Below are 25,013 nucleotides of genomic sequence, written 5' to 3'. Positions count from 1 at the left end.
CAAGGTTTTCCCCACTGCGCTCCATCCTCGTACTTAAATGTGGTGCCAATTCGGGACGCTGGCAGAAACCAATGTAAGCTGTCAGCAGGGCACATGCTAAATTGTGCAGCACAGATCCGATGCAGCTCCAATAATGATATATAGAAACCCCAGAGCAGCAGCAGAGTCTCCTCTGCCAACAAACACCTCCCCCCACCCCGCCAGCACAGTCTCCCCTGCAGACCAGCAGCACTTTTTCCCCTGCCAGCACTTTTCCCCATGCCATAGCAGCAGGTCAGCCATTGGGGGGAGATGGGGGGGGGGTAGCTGTGGGGTCTGGTTTCCCGGGCCCATACAGGGAGGGGGGCCACCACTAGCTTCTACCACCAATACCTGTAGAGCTGCACCAGTTTGTGAATCAACAGCAGGCTGGTGTGCAGGGAGGACTTCTTCAAACAAGCCTTATCTGCACATCAGCTCTCTGTGATCCGTTCCTGTAGGTCCAGAAAACTCCACCTACAGTATATGTAACATAACAATGTATGACATCAGATAGGGCTGGAGCAATGCAGCAGAATCTTTTTTTGGGGAGGAAGGGGCCCTGTCTATTTTGTTAGTCCTGGGCCTCACAATTTCTGATGGCAGCCCTGTATAGCAGCGCAGCCTCCCCTGCCTACCTCCACCCCCTACCCCACAGCAGCAGCACTGTCTCCCTTGCAGAACAGCAGGACTGTCTCCCCTGCTGTTACCCACCCCATGTCAAATATTTGTGCCCTAATCTCATCTACCTCCTCCTGACCCCTCTATCTATGCGCCCTAACCTCACCCACCTCCTCCTGACCTTTATATCTCTGCACCCCAACCTCACCCACCTCCTCCTGACCTTTCTATCTCTGCACCCTAATCTTGCCCATCTCCTCCTGGCCTCTCTATCTCTGTACCCTAACCTCACCCACCTCCTCCTGACCTTTCTATCTCTGCATCCTAACCTTGCCCACCTCCTCCTGACAAATACAACACAGTAAAAACATTAGATACATCTCACTGATTCTTATTACACTGCATTTTGCAAAACGCATTAGTCTTATTTAGGGATGTGCGCAGGCCTAAATCATGGGTTTTGATTTTGCTTTTGGATCTGTATCGCCTTCATGTTTTCGATTTGTATTTGGCTTTGCCAATTCCGCCTCTGTGGGTTCTGGCTTTGGATATGTATTTTTTTTTAACAAAAATCATAAAAACAGCTAAAATCAGAGAATTTTGGCCTGTTTTTGTTCCTACAGTATTTTTTAACCTCAATAACATTGATTTCCACTCATTTTCAGTAAATCTTGACCACTTCACAGCTAACAATATTGTTTTCATCCGGTTTAAGCCAAAGGTTGCACCGAGGTAGCTGGATCAGGGGCGGATCCAGAAGAAAATGAAGGGGGGGGGCACCATGATAGGGGAACGGTAATAGTTATATTTACATGCACGCATGCTCCCATATAAGGGGTGTGGTATCATGGGGGCGTAGCCTCACAGAATACGCCATCAGGTAATGATTGGCTGTAGGAGCGCATCCTGGTTTATTGCCAATGTTTCACCCTGATGAACAGGCTGATTGGGCCTTGAAATGTTGGTCACCTGTTCCATTAGTTATGGGAGCCAGGAAGGCACCCCAGCACAATATAATTATTAAAGTTTTTAGTCAGTGGTGGCAGGTGCAGCATACCTTGTTTTGGGCACTGCACTGAGACTAAGACTGCAGGACACGAACGTCCCATCTTTGATTAGCGGAAGCAGCCAGCTGGATCTCCATCAAGCAGCATAAGACATCTGCAGGACAGCCCTGTCACAATCACACGGGCCGCCTTCTCAAAGCTGAGGCTGAGTTTGACTGCACCTAGCATAGTGGTAAAGGAAGTGGAGGAGGAAGCGCTGGGAAACTATGCGGTGCAGTGAGGGCTAATCGTCATAAGTAACAGTCTTACTCAATGCTGGCATTTTAACCCCGCGCCTGGGCTGGACTCTGGCCGGCTGGCAGCCTCCCCATTGGTTACCACACGGACTTGCTGTTAGAGCCGTGGCGGGTCCTAGTGCCTGCCAGCTCTTATATCAAATCTGACTGACATAAATAGAAGTAGTGCTGCCGCTGTTCTCATTTTGGAAAAATAAAAGTTAGAAATGACGGGGGGTGGGGGCACGGGCCCGAGTGCCACCCCCCCTGGATCCGCCTATGAGCTGGATGACTAAGCTAAGCGACAGCAGTGGGCAGCACATACTTGTGTCACTTAAACTTCCAACATGGCACATCTAGGAAACAGGAATGACACTGCATTGGCAGACAGGAAGGCAGTTCAATGAACCATACGAACACATAGAAACCAACAATGCATTAATTTATCAAGAACTAGATCAGAGTCCTGAGGGAGTTGGAGCATTGGAAGGCAGGTAAAGGAAGATTGATTATTTAGTAAATGTAATATTATTATTTATTCCAAAGCAAATTTATGATGGAGGAAGGAGTAATATGGGCAGTAGGCCATCAGGATTGATCAGTTAATTGAGGATCAGCTACCAAATTCCACCTCGATTCCACTTTGGCAGAACAATTCCTTGGCTGTACTGGGAAATTTAAAAATGTCATCATCCAAGGGTCGGATCATGCAGGTTTTGGATTCCATATAAGGGAGCCGCTGCCAGGACTCAGTTCAATTTCACAGCCTTGCTGTCAGGATGTCTGTAATAAAGTGGAGTTATGTTTAATCAATACAAAAATTAGTTGTGTATATTGGTCAAAAACATACATATAATTTACATGGTACATACCTTGCGTAAAGCTGATTGAGGCAACCTGAGGCACTCCACCCGTTCTTGCCAAACAACTCCCAGCAGAAGTGCAATGGGCTTCTTTTCCAGGTCAAAGATGCCTTTCAGGAATCATCCTACTGTACATTGAGGTTGAAAATAATTTCAACAGATGATTACAGCATTTAAAAATATATATTGTGTATATATTTTCTATTGTTTGTACTGTGGTCAAAATTGTCTGGAAATTAATGTTATTTGGGTTAATAATACTCTAGGAACAAAAAAGGCAAAAATCATGTGATTTAAAAAAAAAATACTAAACCAAAATCAGCAAAAATGGTCTGGTGCACATCTTTAGCAATAACTAGATCAGGGGCCAAGGGAGGTAGAGTATGTATGTAGTGGAAGGAAGGACTGATTAGTAATTTCATTTGTTTGATTCTAAAATTTGAAATTAATAATTGGCGGCATTGGTAATGGCCTTCTTGCTTGCTTTTCTAGTGAAGTGGAATCTAGATGGAATTTGGTACCGTGGACATAGTATCTCAATCAACTGTCTAAAAATATTGGATACTGGATGCAGATCATATAGTAGCATAGCTGTTATGGCGTCAGTAATCTGCTGTGCAAATGGGTGATTGTTAAACAGTCAGTTGTTTGTAGTCTTCCTGGTCCCCTTCTGGGGTGAAGATCCACTCACAGCAGCTGCAGCAACAGGAGAAGCACTCAAGGATCCTTCTGAGAAATCCCTGATAGGAAAGTAGTCAGTCATGCTTATGAAACTGGATGCAGGACTACTACTACCGATCATGATTGAGGATGTTAATTATGTGTTGGCTGTGGAGATTGCAGGCACTTGTATCTAACAGAGAGAAGGGAGCTGTCACAACTGAGGGCTGGTGCAGACCAGGGGGAAGCCTCAGTTGTAGGGGCTGAGGTATATATGTGTACCTGGGAGGCAGTACAGGGTTCTTGGACATGCAGGGAACCTTTAGAACAAATGCCCGAAGGCGTGACCACGACAACAAGGGAAAGTTCAAAGGTTTTATTAAACACAGTTCAGAGGAATACTGATGACTTGGTACTGGTAATAGGAAACACAGTTCAGAGAAATACTTGGGATCGATGATGGAACACCGATGGTGACTTGGAATCGATGACGGAACACCGATGGTTACTTTGGGATCATTGGTAAGCTTTGAGTGAAGCTGGGGTTCGCAGATAGAAATGCACTATTGTACTTAGAAGCACAGGTGAAGCATGAAGTGATGCTGGGGATCGCTGGAGAATAAGCTGCTGGAAAGCCGGAGTTCAGACACAGGTGAATCAGAGTAGACTGTAGAGGGTTAATCACTGGAGTGTCGGGTTACACTGCAGAGTGTAATCACCAGGGAGTCAGGCTGTACTGCAGAGAAAGTCCATGGGAGAACTGCACACTGGAATCACTGAAGACAATTGAAGCATTGACCTCTTTCCACCCCAGGAACAGGATATTTATACCTGCTGGGAAGCAGGGATTGGCTGGCTGATTAACCAGAGACCAGAGTGCAGCTGCTGTGTAATCAGGCTGAGAGCAGAGTGCAGCTGATAGGCTGAAAGGTAACATGTGATTAGGAAAACATGGCTGCGCCCATGGAAGCTTTTGGAGGGAAAGATTGTTTGTAACTTGAATGTGAGCTTTAACCATGAAGCTGTCAGAATCACAGTAAAGAGATTTGAGACAATGAGATGCAGCGTGCTGCACACAGACAGTGCAGATGGAATCCAGGCTTGGAACACTGGGACAGTCTCAGGAGGCATTTGGAAGGTAAATACTGATAAGGAATTACCTAGATCGTGACAGCACCCCCTCCTTTAGGAGTGGCCCCAGGACACTTCTTATAAGTTCTTTACCTGAACAAATGGAAGGATCTAGATTGAATCCTGATGAACTTGAACTGGCTGGGACCAGAGGAGACGGTACCGGATCTATGGACGAGACCAAATTAAGTCCAGACAACCTTGAACCGGTTGAGACCGGCGGAGACTTTAGACCGACGGATAGGATCGGATTAGATCTGAAGGTATTGGAATCGGCTGGAACCGAAGGAGGCTGATCCGGACAGACGGATGGGACCGGATTGGGTCCAGAAAAGCTTGAACCGGCTGGGACCGGAGGAGTCTTCGGATTGACGGTTGAATCAGCTGGAACTGAAGGAGTCTTTGGACCTACGGATGGAACCGGATTGGGTCCAGAGATATCTTAATCGGCTGGAACCGAAGGAATCTTCAGACAGACGGATGGAACCGGATTGAGTCTAAAGACAGTTGAATCAGCTGGAACTGAAGGAGTCAGAATCCGGTTAGAACGGGAATGAGTGGTATCAGAGTGTTCAGTTAGACCATCCTGGACCTGGTCCATGCTGGATGCCAACAGGGTGGTGCTCTCTGAAGACGGCAAACAGGAGTTCATAACTGCATCTGTAGCACCAAAATTTCCATCTGGGAACTTGGCTCTGGATACTTCCCTTGGGACTGAAACTTTGGTGACCCCTCCTGGGGTTGATGAATCAGACACCTCTCTCAGGGTTGTTTTCTCCAGCACCCCTCCTGGGGTTGACAGATCAGAAACTCCTTTTTGAGAAGACTCATATGCCCCTACTAGAGCTTGAACATTGGATACCCCTCCTAGGGCTGTAGACACAGACGCCCCTCCTTGGGCTGAGTAAAGAGCATCATCATTCCAGGAAAGTTCGGACGCTAGGATCTGGTACTGTACCAGATATTTACCGACTGTTCGTGTCCCCTGACGTAGCCGGAGGATATCAGAGGAGGCAGAGGTCACACGACCTGGTTCATCAAAGATGCACCTGAAGGTTGCCACGAAATCTGCATATGAAGAGAGCAGGGCATCAGACTTCTCCCATAGAGGTGATACCCAATCGAGGGCGGAGCCACTGAGGGAGATGATGTAAGCAACCTTGTGTTAGGGTCTCCTGCCCTGTGCTGCCACGTCGTCATGGCAACCGGGAGACAAGTGCTAGCGGAGTAACCTGAGCGCAGCTGATACTCCGGTTCGGGTCTTTTGCTGTGCAGTGGTTACAGGCTCTGTGCACGGCAGGGGATCCGGTGCTGGTTTTTGTGCTCACAGTCTGTGAGGTCTGAGTGGGGCGTGGACAGCACCTGCTTTATAAGGCCTCTTCTCAGGTTAAGCAGATGCTGCTGAATCTTTGTTGGTTAGTCAGTTCCTGAAAGTTTGCCAGTACTGTGTAGCTTTGTATTTGTTGTTGCTTACTGCAAATAGGCCTGGGGATTTGGTACTACACTCTGCCAATCCAGACCTAGCAGTAAGACTGGAGTCAGTCGTTTAACCTGCTGGGGTTCTTTTGCTACTCTGTGAACTTAGCAGGTTTGCGGCTGTATTCTCAGACTGCCTGCCTAAATCCTGTCTCACTGTGCAAGGTGTTCAGGTATTCAGTTTAGTGGCAGTAAGATGAACCTGTGCACTGCAAGTGAGGATTAGGATTGTGGAGACTCTCCTTGTGTCTATCATTCCATCTCTGACCAAGGAGTTTACTGCCACACCCGTTGGTAACCCTTTAGGGTTTTGCTGTTGCCCTTAGCAACAGCATTTTGGGTTCTCTACGTATTAAAACACAACATCTTGCTTTTTTCATCTGAGCATTCCTAATAATAGGGAGACACCCAGTTTCTTAGCCTCTGGGCTTCTCTGTTCACTTTGTGTTTATTTTGTTACCCTATCACCTTCTGTGTACGTAATGTCATATTCCCCAGTCTGTCTGTGAGTTCATTTGTTTTGCATCCCTATCCGTTCAGACACCAGTACATTCCTGCAGGCACTGGTGTGCATAACATATTCAGCAGCCTAATACTCCTGTTGAAATTTTGTGGGAATATTGAGCATACCCCTCAAAATACGTTGCAACAGGTGGTCGATCAGGTGCAGGTCCTGACTCGACAATTTAATGATTTGTCCATTAAAATGCACACCTCCCAGGCCGCTGGCGGAACTCCCGCAGCAGCAGCACCTTCAGGGGTTAAGGAGCCGAAAGTAAATCTCCCGGATCGTTTTTCTGGAGATCGCTCGCAGTTCTTTTGTTTCAAGGAGAGCTGCAAGCTGTACTTCCGGCTTAGGCCTCAGTCTTCAGGGTCGGAGATTCAGCGGGTGGGCATAGTGATTTCCTTGCTACAAGGAGACCCACAGGTCTGGGCATATGGGTTGCAGCCTGACTGTCCGTCGCTTAAAAGTGTTGATGCTTTTTTTACGGCACTGGGCATGTTGTATGATGACCCTGACAAGACGGCCTCAGCCGAGGCTCAGATTTCGATCCTTAAGCAAGGGCGAAGGCCAGTTGAGGTTTACTGTACGGAGTTTCGGAGGTTGGCCCATGATACCCAGTGGAATGACCCAGCCCTGAGACACCAGTACCGAAGAGGTCTTTCTAACCAGATAAAAGACCAACTGGTACAATATCCCTTGCCTGATAGCTTGGATCAGCTCATGCAGTTATCCATCCGGGTGGATAGACGGCTGAGAGAGCGTAGGCTTGAAAGGGAGACCGAGGTTTCCTTCTTTCCCAAGGGAACCTCAGACTCTGAGGAATTTTCCGAGGAGCCTATGCAGATTGGGGCTACCCGCCTCTCCTCGCGTGAGAAGACGCGGAGGAGACAGCAGGGGTTGTGTTTGTACTGTGGGAATAAAGGTCATGTGGTAGTATCATGCCCAGAAAAGCCGGAAAACTTCAGGGCCTGAGGGTGATGGGAAATATCCTGTCAGGCCAGAAGTCAGAATTTCCCAAGAAGACTTTTATCATTCCGGTGACCTTGAAGATCCTCGGTCAAACTGTCAAGACTGAGGCCTTTGTGGACAGTGGGGCCGACGGGGTTTTTATGGACCGCCAATTCGCCCTGAAACACTCTGTTCCCTTAGTACCCTTGGCATCGGAAATTGAGATTTGTGGGTTAAACGGGGAACCATTATCCCAAGGTAAAATTACCTCTTGCACTAGCCAGATTTCTTTGTTTATTGGAGCCACACACTCTGAAAAATTGTCCTTTTATGTGACTGTCTGAACTTTTGCCCCATTGGTGTTGGGGTTACCCTGGTTAAGGGCCCACAATCCTCAATTTGACTGGGTCTCTGGGGAGATTCTTAGTTGGGGTACTGATTGTTTCAGGAGTTGCTTGAGCCTTCCAGTCAGGCTCTCGCAGCTAAGTTTGCCAGGGTGTTATGCAGATTTTGCGGACGTGTTCTCCAAAAAAGTTGCAGAGGTACTACCTCCCCATCGCCCCTATGACTGTGCCATTGATTTGTTGCCAAATGCTAAGCTTCCCAAGAGCAGGTTGTACTCCCTGTCACGTCCTGAGACTCAGGCTATGGCAGAGTACATTCAGGAGAACTTGGCTAAGGGATTTATCAGACCTTCACAGTCTCCAGTTGGGTCGGGGTTCTTCTTCGTGGGTAAAAAGGACGGTTCGTTGCGACCCTGCATCGACTTCAGGGAATTGAACCGTATCACGATTAAAAACTCATACCCACTGCCTCTCATTTCGGTCTTGTTTGACCAGCTTCGTACTGCCACCATTTTTTCTAAGATTGACCTACGCGGGGCGTACAATCTAATCCGAATAAGAGAGGGGGATGAATGGAAGACTGCCTTTAATACCCACTCAGGGCATTATGAATATTTGGTGATGCCTTTTGGGCTCTGTAATGCCCCGGCAGTCTTCCAGGATTTCATGAACGATGTACTCAGGGAATATTTGGATAGATTCTTAGTTGTATACTTAGATGACATCCTAATCTTCTCCCATTCCCTGGAGGAACATCGGAAGCATGTACGCTTAGTCCTCCAGAAACTCAGAGACCACCGGCTTGGGGCGAAGCTGGAGAAGTGCGAATTTGAAGTTCAGCAAATCGCATTTCTAGGATATCTTATCTCCCCAGATTGTTTCCAAATGGAGGGTTCCAAGGTACAGGCAGTCCTGGATTGGGTGCAGCCCACTAGTTTGAAGGCGCTTCAGCGTTTCCTGGGCTTTGCGAATTTTTATAGACGATTTATTGCTGGATTTTCGTCTATAGTGGCGCCCTTGGTGGCACTCACTAAGAAAGGGGCGGATGTTGCTCACTGGTCTTGTGAGGCTAAAGCGGCTTTTGCCCGTCTCAAAAGGGCATTTGTCTCGGCCAAGGTGCTGCGACACCCAGATCCAGAGCGTCCTTTTGTGGTGGAGGTGGATGCCTCTGAGATGGGTAATGGGGCAGTGCTCTCTCAGATGGGAGTGTCTGATAATCGCCTTCATCCCTGTGCTTACTTTTCCCGTAAATTTTCGCCTGCCGAGATGAATTATGACGTGGGTAACCGGGAATTGTTGGCTATTAAGGATGCACTCGAGGAGTGGAGACACTGGCTTGAGGGGGCTAAGTTTGTGGTCTCAATTCTCACCGACCATAAGAATCTGGCATATTTAGAGTCAGCGAAGCGGCTCAATGCCAGGCAGGCATGATGGGCTTTGTTTTTTGCTCGCTTTAATTTTTTGATAACATATCGCCCTGGGTCAAAAAACATCAAGGCTGATGCGCTCTCGCGGAGTTTTGCTCCAATCCAGGAGACCACCGAGGAGCCGTTGCCCATTGTGTCCCCATCATGTATTAAAGTGGGCATTACCCAGGACCTCTTGTCATTAGTCCTTAGAGCACAGGAGCAGGCTCCTCCAGACCTTCCGGTAGGTCTTTTGTTTGTGCCTCCTAGGTTAAGACAGCGAGTGTTCCTGGAATTCCATGCCAAGAAGTCAGCAGGTCACCCGGGTATTGCCAGAACTCGGGAGTTGCTATCTAGGGCGGTGTGGTGGCCCTCGGTGGCTAAGGATGTGGATCAGTGGGTTCGGGCATGTGACATCTGTGCCCGAAATAAGACTCCTAGAGGGGTTCCTGTTGGCCCATTACATCCACTCTCTATCCCATCTAAGCCATGGACCCACATTTCAATGGATTTTGTGGTGGACTTGCCCAAATCCTCGGGGATGACAGCCATCTGGGTTGTCGTTGACAGGTTTTCGAAGATGGCGCACTTCGTTCCACTGGTTGGGCTGCCATCGGCCAGACGCCTGTCTGAATTATTTATGCTGCATGTTGTGCGTCTCCACGGGTTGCCATTTGATGTGGTCTCTGACCGCGGATCCCAGTTTGTGGCCAAATTCTGGAGGGCATTTTGTTCCGATCTCCAGATTTCTGTCAGCTTGTCGTCAGGCTACCATCCGCAGTCTAATGGGCAGACTGAAAGGGTGAACCAGTCCTTGGAGCAGTTCCTCAGGTGTTATGTCTCCAAGTGTCAGACTGACTGGGTTGCTCATCTGTCCATGGCGGAGTTTGCCTATAACAACGCGGCTCACTCTGCTACAGGGATCTCTCCCTTCCTTTGTGTGTATGGGCATCATCCTAAGGCCAATTCTTTTGACCCCCTGGACTCCACGCCTGGTGGTTCCTCTGTGGTTTCTGTCCTTAGAGGTATTTGGAGGAAAGTGAAGAAAGCCCTTGTGTCTGTGTCATTAGTGACCAAAAGGGTTTTTGATAAGCGGAAAAGACCCTGCAGCTTCAAATTAGGAGACTTCGTCTGGTTGTCTACCAAGAATTTGAAGTTGAGACAGCCATCTCATAAGTTAGGCCCCCGGTTCATCGGCCCTTATAAGATCACCAGGGTAATCAATCCGGTGGCATTTCAGATAGACCTGCCCCGTTCTTTGGGTATCAATAAAACATTTCATTGTTCCCTTTTAAAACGGGCGATTAGTAATCCTTCTTCCAGTGGAAGACCTTCTCCTCTTCTGATACGTGGCCAGAAGGAGTTTGTTGTTGAAAGGATTCTTGACTCCAAGATGGTTCGGGGTCGGCTGTCATTTTTGGTGCACTGGAAGGGGTATGGCCCGGAGGAGCGGTCGTGGGTGCGCAGTTGTGATCTTCATGCCCCCAGACTGATACGCTCTTTCTTCTCGCAGTTCCCCGATAAACCCGGTGGTAGGGGTTCTTTGACCCCTCGTCAGAGGGGGGGTACTGTTAGGGTCTCCTGCCCTGTGCTGCCACGTCATCATGGCAACCGGGAGACAAGTGCTAGCGGAGTAACCTGAGCGCAGCTGATACTCCGGTTCGGGTCTTTTGCTGTGCAGTGGTTACAGGCTCTGTGCACGGCAGGGGATCCGGTGCTGGTTTTTGTGCTCACAGTCTGTGAGGTCTGAGTGGGGCGTGGACAGCACCTGCTTTATAAGGCCTCTTCTCAGGTTAAGCAGATGCTGCTGAATCTTTGTTGGTTAGTCAGTTCCTGAAAGTTAGCCAGTACTGTGTAGCTTTGTATTTGTTGTTGCTTACTGCAAATAGGCCTGGGGATTTGGTACTACACTCTGCCAATCCAGACCTAGCAGTAAGACTGGAGTCAGTCGTTTAACCTGCTGGGGTTCTTTTGCTACTCTGTGAACTTAGCAGGTTTGCGGCTGTATTCTCAGACTGCCTGCCTAAATCCTGTCTCACTGTGCAAGGTGTTCAGGTATTCAGTTTAGTGGCAGTAAGCTGAACCTGTGCACTGCAAGTGAGGATTAGGATTGTGGAGACTCTGCTTGTGTCTATCATTCCATCTCTGACCAAGGAGTTTACTGCCACACCCGTTGGTAACCCTTTAGGGTTTTGCTGTTGCCCTTAGCAACAGCATTTCGGGTTCTCTACGTATTAAAACACATCTTGCTTTTTTCATCTGAGCATTCCTAATAATAGGGAGACACCCAGTTTCTTAGCCTCTGGGCTTCTCTGTTCACTTTGTGTTTATTTTGTTACCCTATCACCTTCTGTGTATGTAATGTCATATTCCCCAGTCTGTCTGTGAGTTCATTTGTTTTGCATCCCTATCCGTTCAGACACCAGTACATTCCTGCAGGCACTGGTGTGCATAACACCTTGGTGCGGTCAGTTGGGAAACTGCCAGGCTGTAACTCAAAATATATATCACACTGATTTAGGAAACCCCGACAGGCTTTTGGGGAACCATCAAACTTGGCAGGTGTCGGTAAATGGAGACAAGGAGCAGAAACGGGAATGGTGGGTGGGGATACCACCAAAGGTACTGCAGTCGGCACACTGGACGCCCCTGAACCACGGAGGGTTACTTGTATTCCATCCAGCCGAGAGGAGAGGTCCTGGAGACAGCGGATCACATGGCCCTGTGCAGTCTCCTGACGTTCAAGGCAGGCTGCAAGTTCTTGCATCGGCCTGGTCGCTTGGACCTGGTCTCCAGCCGGATCCATTAGGTCAGTGCTTACTGTCACAACTGAGGGCTGGTGCTGACCAGGGGGAAGCCTCAGTTGTAGGGGCTGAGGTATATATGTGTACCTGGGAGGCAGTACAGGGTTCTTGGACATGCAGGGAACCTTTAGAACAAATGCCCGAAGGCGTGACCACGACAACAAGGGAAAGTTCAAAGGTTTTATTAAACACAGTTTAGAGGAATACTGATGACTTGGTACTGGTAATAGGAAACACAGTTCAGAGAAATACTTGGGATCGATGACGGAACACCGATGGTGACTTGGAAACGATGACGGAACTCCGATGGTTACTTTGGGATCGTTGGTAAGCTTTGAGTGAAGCTGGGGTTCGCAGATAGAAATGCACTATTGTACTTAGAAGCACAGGTGAAGCATGAAGTGATGCTGGGGATCGCTGGAGAATAAGCTGCTGGAAAGCCAGAGTTCAGACACAGGTGAATCAGGGTAGACTGTAGAGGGTTATTCACTGGAGTGTCGGGTTACACTGCAGAGTGTAATCACCAGGGAGTCAGGCTGTACTGCAGAGAAAGTCCATGGGAGAACTGCACACTGGAATCACTGAAGACAATTGAAGCACTGACCTCTTTCCACCCCAGGAACAGGATATTTATACCTGCTGGGAAGCAGGGATTGGCTGGCTGATTAACCAGAGACCAGAGTGCAGCTGCTGTTTAATCAGGCTGAGAGCAGAGTGCAGCTGATAGGCTGAAAGGTAACATGTGATTAGGAAAACATGGCTGCGCCCATGGTAGCTTTTGGAGGGATAGATTGTTTGTAACTTGAATGTGAGCTTTAACCATGAAGCTGCCAGAATCACAGTAAAGAGATTTGAGACAATGAGATGCAGCGTGCTGCACACAGACAGTGCAGATGGAATCCAGGCTTGGAACACTGGGACAGTCTCAGGAGGCATTTGGAAGGTAAATACTGATAAGGAATTACCTAGATCGTGACAGGAGCTAGGTGATGCTGGTTGATTGTTATGTTTTTAGCCAAAGTTTCTGAATTTGACAAAAACTTTAGATGAAAGTGCAGCAAGTGACGTAACAGGGTGGAGGTTCCTAGATGGTTAAGGTCCCTACCTCTACTTACTCTTGCTTTATAAATGGTACAGATGACCTGAAAATTGTTGTACAGATTTGGGCAGAAATAATTCCACATGTAAGAGGTGGTTTTTTTTGTCTTTTACCCCTGCATGACAATGGGCTTTTTCATACTTGGCCTCAGGAGCCCAGAAGCATAATCTGCATAATTTCTGTGGATTTGATGCACCTAGGGAAACCAGCCTTAATGCCAAGTTAACCGAGGCTGGTTTGCAACCAGGGTGGGGGGACCCCACCACTGTAGGTTCACCCACTATGGTTTATCTACCCAGGCTAGTAAAGCCAAAATATAAGGAGAACCCCATGTAATTTGTTTTCTTGAATTAGGGGTAACCATCACTGTGCTGAAAGTGCTAGTGCTGGTAAGAATGTGTGGGGGGGGGGGCTAACATAGTTTTTTTATGTTTTTAATTCAAAAGTGTCTGCCTGACTTCAAATTGTTCATTTGGGGGGAAAGCTATACTGAACAATCATCAGTTGGCTAAGTTAGTTAAATCATGTAAATCATGTAATGCAGGGTTCTTAACTCCAGTACTCGCATACCTCCCAACTTTAGCCGCTTGCAAAGAGGGACACACGCGCGGCGAAGCCGTGCGCGCTCCCAAAAAGGGGCGTGGCCTATGGGGAAGGGGGCGTGGCCTCGTGGGAGGACCCGCGATCGCGAGCCACGCCCCCGATTTCGTCATTGAGGGGGCATGCCCAGCGCTCCGTGAGCTGCTGGCATGCCCTCTCTCCCTCTGTCTGGACTGAATAGACGCTGTGCGCATGCGCACAGCGTCTATTCATCGCTGCTCTGCTAAGCAGAGCAGCGCGTGCAGGAGCCTCCCAACTGCCCCCCCCACCGCGGGACACTGCGGCCCGCGGGTGGGACAGCGGGACAGTCCCCAAAAAACTGGACTGTCCCGCGAAAATCGGGACAGTTGGGAGGTATGTACTCGGGAACCCCTAACAGTGCTTATTTTCTAGATCTCTAAAACCCCTTTCAGACATGCATCAAAATCCTGGGTTTATGCACGTGAACCTGGGATTTTGGTAAGTCCCGGGTCCACGACCCTTCTCTTGACCAGGGTCATGGAGCTCAGACACGGGAATTTGCCGGCGTGCTAGGTCTGATGTCTGAAAGGGGTATTAGTGAGAGCACAGGTGTATCTCTGACTGGCTGGCACATTTGAAAAGATCTGGATGTGGTTCTATTTATTTATTTTGTGATACTTAGGAGATCTGTAAAACATGCACTGTTAGGGGTTCCCGAGGACTAGAGTTGGGAAATGTTGATGTAATGTTTGCCTGACATCACTGATGGACACAAACTACTAACTTTGTGTTGCAGCAGTGTCGCCTTCGTGCAGCTAGTCACAGTCTCTTTTAATAATCTGCTGCATTCTTTTTATCTTGTTTGTGCAAACCTTCATCAGACAGCGACCTAATGATCTGCTGCTAGTAATTATCTGACAGGCCCAAAGACTTTTTCAGGCCTAAATAAGCATCTTCCTGGTAATAACACATTGCCATTTTCTCTCCTTGAGTCAGCACTTTGATTGCTGTTCTTCTATTACTGCCTACTCACTGTATCTTTGTCCGACCCTTTGCTATCAGATGACTCTTGTACGTCTACCCTCTCTCCATTTGGCCCCTGGCTCTCAGGAAGAGTATATTCTGTGATTTGACCCCTGTCTATCAAACAACAACTACCTTCTCTTGCTTTGGATCTTGCTATTACCTTATCTCTTATAGTCATTTTCTTTTCCTATAGGTCCAGAACCTATTTTCAGTAAACACTGCTTCTGTGTGTTTCTGTTACTGGGATATATCAATCTGTCTGTACATCTATGGTTTTTTTTAGTTTATTTGAACATAATGCTATTAATGAGGCTGAATGGAAAGGTTTTTACTTAACTGGAATACTGAAATGGAGGTCAAATTTGTGTATTTCTGGTCTGATATTTGAAACCTTTGAAATTATTTATAAACCAAGGACATGTTACGTTAATGTGTGCGTCTTTCATTGTTTGGTGGCTGTCTCTGCATCCTTCAGGGATATGCTACCCAGTAGAAAATCATAATTAATGTCAAATGGTAGCATAAGCAGAATGCTTATTAATCTTTTCTCTGGCAAGCCCTTTGTTCTCAATTGTAAACCTATTCATCTCCCCTCACTCTCAATTAAGAGGAATTACAATGGCAGAAAGCTAGGAGAATGTATTTAATGTGGAGTAGAGTTTGACGAGAGACACTCAGCTGCCCGAGATGTTTCATACAGAACAAGCTGACAGGTCAAGATGATGACGCTCTGTTGTATGCATCCTGTGCTTGCGTTTTACAACTCATACTTCATTGTGCATAATTTACATGGCTCTATTTCTGGCTTCAGCCAGCTGGCTCAAAATGAAGCAAATATATAAATGTATATTTAATGAAAATCACTGACAACATAAACTTAAGCAAATGAGACTGAGAGCACAAAGCACTGGGATTTACAGCAAGAGTGATCGCTGATGTGTCTTCTAGGCATTCTGCATAAACAGCTTACAGTATGCAAACTCCGCTTCAGCTTTCTTTGTTCCCTCGTGCACTAATTGCATGAATGTGTTTTTAGTTTTTCCAGTGGCAAGGATTATTATTATTAAATAAGGGTAGCATGCATTTTTTGTAGAATAATGTAATATCTTTAATTATTTTTAATTTGCCATGTTCAATAGCTATATAATAGGTGTTTTGTTTCTGTGCAAAATATTAGTAAAAAAGGAAACAAAAATGTATCCACTAGTACAAATAGCACTATAACAGTATTCCTTACATTACCAGGGAATGTAGTCCAAATTAAATGGTCATGGATGAAGGCCAATTTGTATAAACTGATCTAGCATTTCAGAGGGCACAGGAGAAAGGAGGGTGTAACAGGGGGACTGGGGTGAGGTTGGAAGGGTTTTTTGTGCATTGAGATGGTTATCATTATTATCCTTTATTTTAATGGCGCCATGAGGGTTCCGCAGCGCCCAATTACAGAGTACATAAACAAATAATCAAAACAGGAAACCACGACTAACAATTGAAGACAATATAGGAAAAGTACAGGGTAACTAAACATAGCTACATCAGCAGATAAAATTGACCTAAGTATCAGGGTGGCAGAAAACCATGGGATTTGGTGCAGATGAAGATTATTAAAGTAAGAAAAGGATAAGCACATGAGGGAAGAGGGCCCTGCTCGTGAGAGCTTACATTCCAAAGGGGAGGGGCAGACAGACAGGGGTGACACAGATGGAGTAGACAGAGAGCGCGGAAAAGAGGGTTAGGATGAGATTTGGCTGGGTTTGGTGAAGAAGAGGGTCTTGAGAGCCCGTTTGAAGTTTTGTAGAGAGGTGGAGTGTCTGAGGGGGAGAGGTAGAGAATGCAGCATGTGAAAATCTTGGAAGTAGGAGTGGGAGGAAGTAATCAATTGGCAGGAGAGTCGGCATGCGTGGTTCAGTGGTATGGAGGGATGAGTGACAGTGGGAGAGAGTAGGGATATTACAGAAGGCAGGGAAAGAGCCAAGAGGGTGAGCAGATGTGAGAAGCAAGCAAATAAGAAGGAAGAGGTGGGGCAACAAGAGGATGGGGTATAGGGAGGAAATAGGGCAAGAGATAAAAGTAAAGGGGGCATAGAGGGTGGCAAGAGAACATGTAATGAGAAAAGGGAGAACATTGGGAATAGGGAGGCCAATCCCAGGCCGTTTTTTCAATCCCGGGATTCGGGATTGAAAAACGCTCAATCCCGGGATTCCCGGGATCCCGGGATTGCAGTAGGGATCAGTGAAGAAGGGTGTAGGGAGCAGCGCTGGAGGGTAAGTAGTGGTGCAGGAGGGTGTAGGTAGCGGCGCGGAAGGGAGGGAGGGTGTAGGTAGTGGTGCGGGAGGGTGTAGGTAGCTGGGCGGGAGTATGTAGGTAGCGGTGCGGGAGGGTGTAGGTAGCGGTGTGGGAGGGTGTAGGCAGCGGTGTGGTGCGGGAGGGTGTAGGTAGTGGTGTGGGAGGGTGTAGGTAGCGGTGCGGGAGGGTGTAGGTAACGGTGCGGGAGGATGTAGGTAGTGATGCGGGAGGGTGTAGGTAACGGTGCGGGAGGGTGTAGGTAGCGGTGCGGGAGGGTGTAGTTAGCGGTGCGGGAGGATGTAGGTAGCGGGGAGGGTTGGTAGCGGCGCGGGAGGGAGACTGTTAGCACTGCACGGAGGGAGGGTGGATGTAAGTAATGCTACTTACAATTAGGCGGGCGGCAGCCATAGACAAACGCTGAACGCGGCGGCACTTCAAATGTGGCGCCGGCCGCCAGCCAATCAGAGCTGGTGGACCGGCAGCCAATCAGGGAAGCGGCCGCAGCAGTCGCTCCTGATTGGCTGCCGCTGCAGCTTCCCTGATTGGCTGCCGGTCCGCCAGCTCTGATTGGCTGGCGGCCGGCGCCACATTTGAACTACCGCCTCCCGCCTAATTGTAAGTAGTAATACTTACACACCCTCCCTCCCGCACATGCGCAGTGTAATCCTGTGAATCCCGGGATTGGATGCTCCAATCCCGGGATTCAAATTCCGGCATTTTTGGGCCCAAATCCCGGGATCCCGCCGATCCCGATCCCAGGAATTGGCCTCCCTAATTGGTAAGCAGTGGTGGTATAGATAAATAGGGCATGAAATGTGGTAGGATACAAGAGAGCAAAATGTAACAGAGGCAAAGAAATACAGTGTGATGGAGGCACAAGATGTATACAATGCAATACCAGCAGAATCAGTGCAGAGCAAAGCAGTTTAAGAGTAACAAATACAGGGAGAATAAGGAGATAGAACAAACAATACTTGGTGCCTAATCTTTAGCTGGCAACGTATATACCTGTATATACTCGAGTATAAGTCGACCCGAATATAAGCCAAGGCACCTAATTTTACCACAAAAACCTGGGAAAACGTATTGACTCGAGTATAAGCCTAGGGTGGGAAATGCAGCTCTAGTCGTACACAGCCCTCATACTGCCAGATATGCCCCCACAGTGCCAGATATGCCCCCACAGTGCCAGATATGCCCTCATACTGCCAGATATGCATGCCCCCTCAGTGCCAGATATGCACTCACACTGCCAGATATGCCCCCACACAGTGCTAGTTATACCCCCACAGTGCCAGATATGCCCTCATACTGCCAGATATGCATGCCCCCTCAGTGCCACATATGCCCCCCCCCAAGTGCCAAATATGCTCCCCCAGTGCCTGCTATAACTTACCCTCCGCCGCTCCCGCGTTGTCTTGTGAAGGAGGGACACGGAGGGCACAGCGCGCTCCTCTCCTGGGTCCCTCCTGAGTCTCCGGCGGCCGCGGTGGGTCTGTTAAATGAAGTGCCGGTTCGTGAGCCAATGAGAGCTCACGAACGGGTACTTCCTTTAATTTAGTCCCTCCTTCCCACTGCACTGCCAGCACTGACTCGAGTATAAGCCGAGGGGGCTTTTTCAGCACAAAAAAAAGTGCTGAAAAAGTCGGCTTATACTCGAGTATATACGGTACCTAACTAGGCTGCTGCTTCTTGCTTATTGTAAAACCTTAAAAAATAGAAAGATAAATAAAATATGTATAAACAATAGTTTATCAAGAAGCACTGCTTAGTTGAGACGGCAGTATGAAGCAGAACAAAATGGTTGTGGAGGAGAGACAACAAAATGGCACTTAAGGCCCACACCCACTCGAGAAAATGAGCGACGTCACTTATTTCCCCCCTTTCTGAGCGTCGTCGCTCATTTTCATGGCAAGTGTGTATGCTGCCAGTGACGGTCGATGTGCGGCCCTGCAGGTCAGCAACGATCGTCGCTGTCGGCAGTGCATGCATGCTCGATCTAGACTGTTGACCAGGAGCTACGTGCACAGCCGCCCGCTGCATGACGTCACTGAGCGATATGAGCGGTCATATCGCTCAGTGTGTTTGGGCGTCCGCCAACCACCTGGCCCAGGAGACATCGTCTAGTGTGTATGGCCCTTTAGATTTATGCTGAACATGTCACCTGTGTCAGACTGGGACATGAAAAGCCCACCGGGCAAATGCAATGGTAGAGTACTGCAAAGTAATGTGTGGATTGGAGTGACCAGATACCCAAGGTAATACCATAATGCAGTGGTTCTTAAACTGTGTACTTAAGGGGGGTACACATAGAGCGACGTTCAGCTAATTTCTAAGTAATCTGACCAGATTGCTTAGAAATTAGCGGAACTCGCTCTGTGTGTAGGGGTGCCGGCGACAATCTAGCAGGCCGCTCATTTCACCGCTGGATGAAATGAGCGCTCCCCCCCCCCCCCCCACACACACACACCCTCACTCGGCACATCGCGCTGTGCTGAGCAGGGGCAGAGATGTGTGCTGAGCAGTCTGTGACAGATCGCTCAGCACACATCTCTGGGGAAATCTCCACATCAGTATGGCCCTTTAGGGTGCCCTGGGTTGGTAGTCCAGGACCAATTCAAGTTATTTTCTAGTCAATTTAATTAGGGCCGAAACTAGGTTATTCGGCAAAAATTTGGCACCCCCCCCCCCCAAAAAAAAAGATATTTTTTTTAAAATATAAATAATAAAAACAAAAAATTAAATAAAATAAAACAATTATAAAAATACAAATGAACTAATAAAAAAATTACAACTGCGCCAAGCAGTAGTGCAAACTAATTCTAATTACACTGCACAGTAGTACCCCTCATCACGTCACCTAATAGGGAGAGAGAGGAGAGAAAGAAATGGGAGAGAGGACAGAGATAGGTGAGGGAGAGAGCGTAATCACACACATACTGTATACATACATACCTCCCAAATGTCCCGATTCCAGCAGGACAGTCCTGTTATTCGGACATTGTCCGGCTGTCCCACCAGCGGGCAGCAGTGTCCCGCGGGCGGGGGGGCTGTTGAGGGAAGGCTTTGATCACCCACTGCTCTGCTCTGCAAAGCAGCAAAGTGATCTCTGAATAGATGCTGTGCGCTCGTGCACGACATCTATTCAGTGCTGGGAGAGGAGCAGGGGGCTTCCCAGCTGCTCGGGGAGTGCTGGGCACACCAGGGCCGAAACTAGGATTTTTGTCACCCGTGGCAAGGCAGTACGGATGGTGTAATGGTTAGCATTACTGCCTCACAGCACTGAGGTCATGGGTTCGATTCCCACCATGGCCCTAACTGTGTGGAGTTTGTATATTCTCCCCGTACTTGCGTGGGTATCCTCCGGGTACTCCGGTTTCCTCCCACAATCCAAAAATATACAGGTAGGTTAATTGGCTCCCAACAAAATTAACCCTAGCATGAATGTGTGTGCGTGTACATGTGATAGTGAGTAAAAGATTGTATGCTCTACTGGGGCAGGGACTGATGTGAATGAGCAAATATTCTCTGTAAAGCGCTGCGGAATATGTGTGCGCTATATAAATAACTGGTAACAAATAAAATAAATAAGGCAATAGTTTGCGCCCCCCCCAAACCTCCCCCCCCCAAAAAAAAAAAAAAAACAAGTGTATAACAAACTCTGTCAGACTAAAATATCAGATTACCAGGAAATTTGAAAACAGGGGATACTATTGGACAATATTCCCCTATGTGCCTCAAATGCCCTACAGTATGCGTCACATGCCCTGCCAGTGTGTTCAACTACAAGCTCCACTGTGTCAAAGTCGAAAATATTTCAGTACACACATCACGTACAAACTACACACAGATGGCCTCCGTGCGCGTACTTGTTCTGCCGTGCGTGCACATATTTGCAAATTGCGTATGACCGCTCGCGTGGTCGAGCGTGGTATGAGTAATTACGGTAGCATTTGTACTCGCATGGAAAAACCACAAAAACATATCATATATTAAATCCACATAGTGTACAATGTACACATAGCCCACATGCACCGCACCCGCAATTTATACTTGTTTAAATGGAACAGCAACAAAGGGATTCACCTTTACAGGATATGAGGGGACAGCATTAGGTTATAAGGTGGTGTTTGGTATCCAACTGTAGGGTATTTTAAGTGCAACATTCCGGTAGCAGTTTGCAGAAGATAGCTTGCTCCTGCGCATAATTATGCGCAGGAACAGAATATTACTATTATTCTGTATTTACTGTATTCTGATATTCGGCGGGAACCCAGTGGAGACCAACTGCAAACACACCTGGAACGGACATCGCCCACCTTTTCAAATCAACCTATGACCCCTCCTGTACTGTAAACGACCAACCCTTTGACCTATGGATGAAGAGGTTACAGTTTCTATTGTATTGTGTTTTGACCAAATGTATAAAAGCCAAAGCAGCCTAGCCGGTCACTCTCTCTCTGAAGGGTCATCATGCCTGATTGATCTGAGCACCGGGACCTGGTGGCGCCGGCGAAACCAAACTTTTGTACCATTGCATTGTATCCTCTTTTCTGTTAGTATGATTGTAGTGTTGTTGTAACCCCCTTTTATCAATTATATGTTGGTGGGACGGATCCCAACATCTTAAATACAATTGGTGTTGTGTCTTCTCCCTGCTAAGGTTATAAGTGTACTTCAGGCACACGTGTAGCTATATTGTGCTCACGGCGTGTCGGTGTGTGTGTACGCTAAGTTAGTAAAAAGTACGTATGTTAAAGATTACATCCAGCAGCCATAGCTGCTTGAATTTCAGTGTAAATGGTATTGTTTTCTTCTGTCCTGTATCCAGCAGCCACAGCTGCTCGAATTTCAGTGTAAAAGGTATAGCTTTTTATCCTGTATGCAAATCAGCATTCACAACTGTGTGTCCCCATACATTGCACTATATCATAACACTTCGTCACTGCACTACATTCCCCTATCCACTGCACTACATCACTATACTAGTAACATCCCCTACATGCTGAACTACGTCACTACACTACATGCCCCTATGCACTGCACTACATACCCTATATGCTACACTACATCACTACACTACATCCCCTTATATGCTACACCACATCAGTGCACTGCATGCCCCTATATACTGCAATACATTACTACACTCAGAGGCGGAACTACCGCCAGTGCAAGCAGTGCGTTGCACTGGGGCCTGCCTCTGTCCAGGGGCCCAAGCATGTAATGAGTCAAACTGACTCATTACATGCCGCTGTGCGCTGCGGGCAACCGCTGCCCGCAGCGCACAGCCGCCCGGAGATGAGAGGAGCAGCGGTACGGGGGAAGGAGGAGGAGGGAGGTGGAGGAGGGAGCCGCAGCAGCGCTTTGCAACTGGTGGAGGCGCTGCTGCTGCTGCCCATCTGCTTCACTATAGGCTGTCTTCCGAGAACAGCCTATAGTGAAGCAGAGGGGCAGCAGCAGCAGCGCCTCCACCAATAACACAGCGCTGCTGCGGCTCCCTCCTCCACCTCCTCTACTGCCCGGGAATCGTCTGACGCTGCACCGAGGAGCTTGAGCCAGTGGAGAGGGTAAGTATAATTCATCTTTCTTTCTGTCCTTTCGTTCGTTCTTTCTTTCTTTCTTTCTTTCTTTCTTACAAAAAAGGGGGACTGTGTGCCGCAATGTGTAAAAACGGGGAGTCTGCCTGCCACAATGTGTAAAAACAGGGAATCTGGCTGCCGCAATGTGTAAAAAGGGGGAATCTGCCTGCCGCAATATGTAACAAGGGCACGCTGTCTGCCGTAATGTGTAACAAGGGCACGCTGTCTGCCGCAATGTGTAAAAAGGGGGAATCTGCCTGCCGTAATGTGTAACAAGGGCACGCTGTCTGCCGTAATGTGTAAAAAGGGGACGCTGTCTGCCATTATGTGTAAAAAGGGCACGCTGTCTGCCGTTATGTGTAAAAAGTGTACGCTGTCTGCCGTTATGTTTAACAAGGGCACGCTGTCTGCCGTTATGTGAAAAAAGTGTACGCTGTCTGCCGCTATGTTTAACAAGGGCATGCTGTCTGCCGTTATGTGAAAAAAGTGTACGCTGTCTGCCGCTATGTTTAACAAGGGCACGCTGTCTGCCGTTATTTGTAAAAAGTGTACGCTGTCTGCCGCTATGTGTAACAAGGGCACGCTGTCTGCCGCTATGTGTAACAAGGGCACGCTGTCTGCCGTTATTTGTAAAAAGTGTACGCTGTCTGCCGCTATGTGTAACAAGGGCACGCTGTCTGCCGCTATGTGTAACAAGGGCACGGTGTCTGCCGTTATTTGTAAAAAGTGTACGCTGTGTGCCGCTATGTGTAACAAGGGCACGCTGTCTGCCGCTATGTGTAACAAGGGCACACTGTCTGCCGTTATGTGTAAAAAGGGCACGCTGTCTGCCGTTATGTGTAAAAAAGGGGGACGCTGTCTGCCGTAATGTGTAAAAAGGGGACGCTGTCTGCTGTAATGTGTAAAAAGAGGAATCTGTCCGCCGTAAGGTGTAAAAGGGTCTCTACCTGGTGTAGTGGTGCTACTGTGCGGCGTAATTTGAATAATGGAGACTACTGTGCACCGTTTTATGAATTGGTATTATTTTGTGGCCACACCCCTTCCCCACGAAGCCACGCCACTATGTATTTTTGCGCACGTCTACGGCGCGCACTGCCCCTGTTTTGCATGCAGGGGTGGGGCTCCAATGCTGTTTCTTGCACACAGTGCTAAAATGTCTAGTTACGGCACTGTTGCTAGGTATCCACTTCCCTGAGCAGGTCCCCCTCACCAGATCCTCTCCAGGGGTGAGGGGGTGGACTTGGATGGGATGGGGGAAGGGCCCCAAGCCATTTTGTCGCACGTGGGTCCACCGCTCGCTAGTTCCGCCACTGACTACACTGCATACCCTATATGGTACACTACATCACTACACCACATCCCCCTATAAGCTACACCAAATCCCCCCATCTGGGAGGCAAAGCGGAGCTTGATACTGCTAACTGAGAGCACAGTGCGCTTCTATAGCTTGCACAGTGCACCGCACGCTAGTCGCAGTACTGCATGGCAAATAAGAGAGTTTAAGACAGTAGCCGGCATAGAAGAGATCCCAGGTACTGGAGTTCACCCGCATAGTGTTGGAGCCAGCTGTGGGCAGACAGGTGGGTCAGAGACATTGCCAAGGGTGCTGTCTGCTGCCTTAAGGGCGGTAAAAAAAAAACCCTGTTCCTCTGTAACTCCTTGGCGCCCCCTCAAATCCTGCACCCAGGGCGCATGCCCCCTTAGCCCCCCCTAGTTAAGGCCCTGGGCACACCCCCAAAATGCCAATAAAAGGGGTTTGTGACATGCGGTCATGCCCACTGAACATCCCGAGCCTGCTAGATGAAAGTTGTGAGATATGCATAAGTACATACAGTGCCCCTTCACTGAGTCACACTTACCATTTAGGCAGGCTCAGGCTGATGCTGGATAGTGAGGTCTCCACTCTCCTTCCCTCCTCTCTTCCATGCTGGCTGGGCTGACTGGCCTGGCATTGACAGTGCATTGCCTTGTAGCCCCGCCTCCTTTTCAGACTGAATCTCTGGCTGCACTGTGACTGGACGTGGCTGATAAATGACTTGGGGGGCTGAGGTAACTTGCCCCCTGTGATCCCTCTTAATCTGTCTCCTCCTAACACCCCCTCCCTCTGCAGCTGTTGTTGCAAGGAGCCGGATGCACTGCAATGAATAAACTGGAAGAAAACTACAGCCTGTGCAAGGGCTGCTGGGAACTGTAGTTTATTATCAGTTTCTTCAGTGCAATGCGCCCGGCTCCTTTCAGCCGCAGAGGGATGGGGGGTGATGTTATAGACAAAACCACGGCTTCCAGTCATAAAATATGTGGACAAACAGAAGTGAATCCTGTCCCTCACCACATAACTGAACCTAAACATGACTTATAAACTAGTGATGTGCACCGGACATTTTTCGGGTTTCGTGTTTAG

General features: G+C 48.2%; 1 long non-coding RNA gene across 1 annotated transcript; it reads right to left on the bottom strand.

Annotated features, from left to right (window-relative positions):
* Window positions 1-2,459: 2,459 nt before the first annotated feature.
* LOC135051163 (uncharacterized) lies at window positions 2,460-24,736 on the bottom strand. The gene is made up of 3 exons (XR_010242084.1): window positions 24,472-24,736; window positions 2,794-2,912; window positions 2,460-2,704 (listed from the first exon to the last, which is right to left on the bottom strand). It is a non-coding gene; the product is annotated as an uncharacterized LOC135051163 (long non-coding RNA).
* Between the last annotated feature and the right edge of the window lie 277 nt (window positions 24,737-25,013).

This window comes from Pseudophryne corroboree, chromosome 2 (genome assembly GCF_028390025.1).
Source record: "Pseudophryne corroboree isolate aPseCor3 chromosome 2, aPseCor3.hap2, whole genome shotgun sequence".
NCBI classification, from domain to species: domain Eukaryota; kingdom Metazoa; phylum Chordata; class Amphibia; order Anura; family Myobatrachidae; genus Pseudophryne; species Pseudophryne corroboree.
Note: the sequence above shows the minus strand (reverse complement) of the source record. Positions and strands in the feature narration are given on the sequence as shown.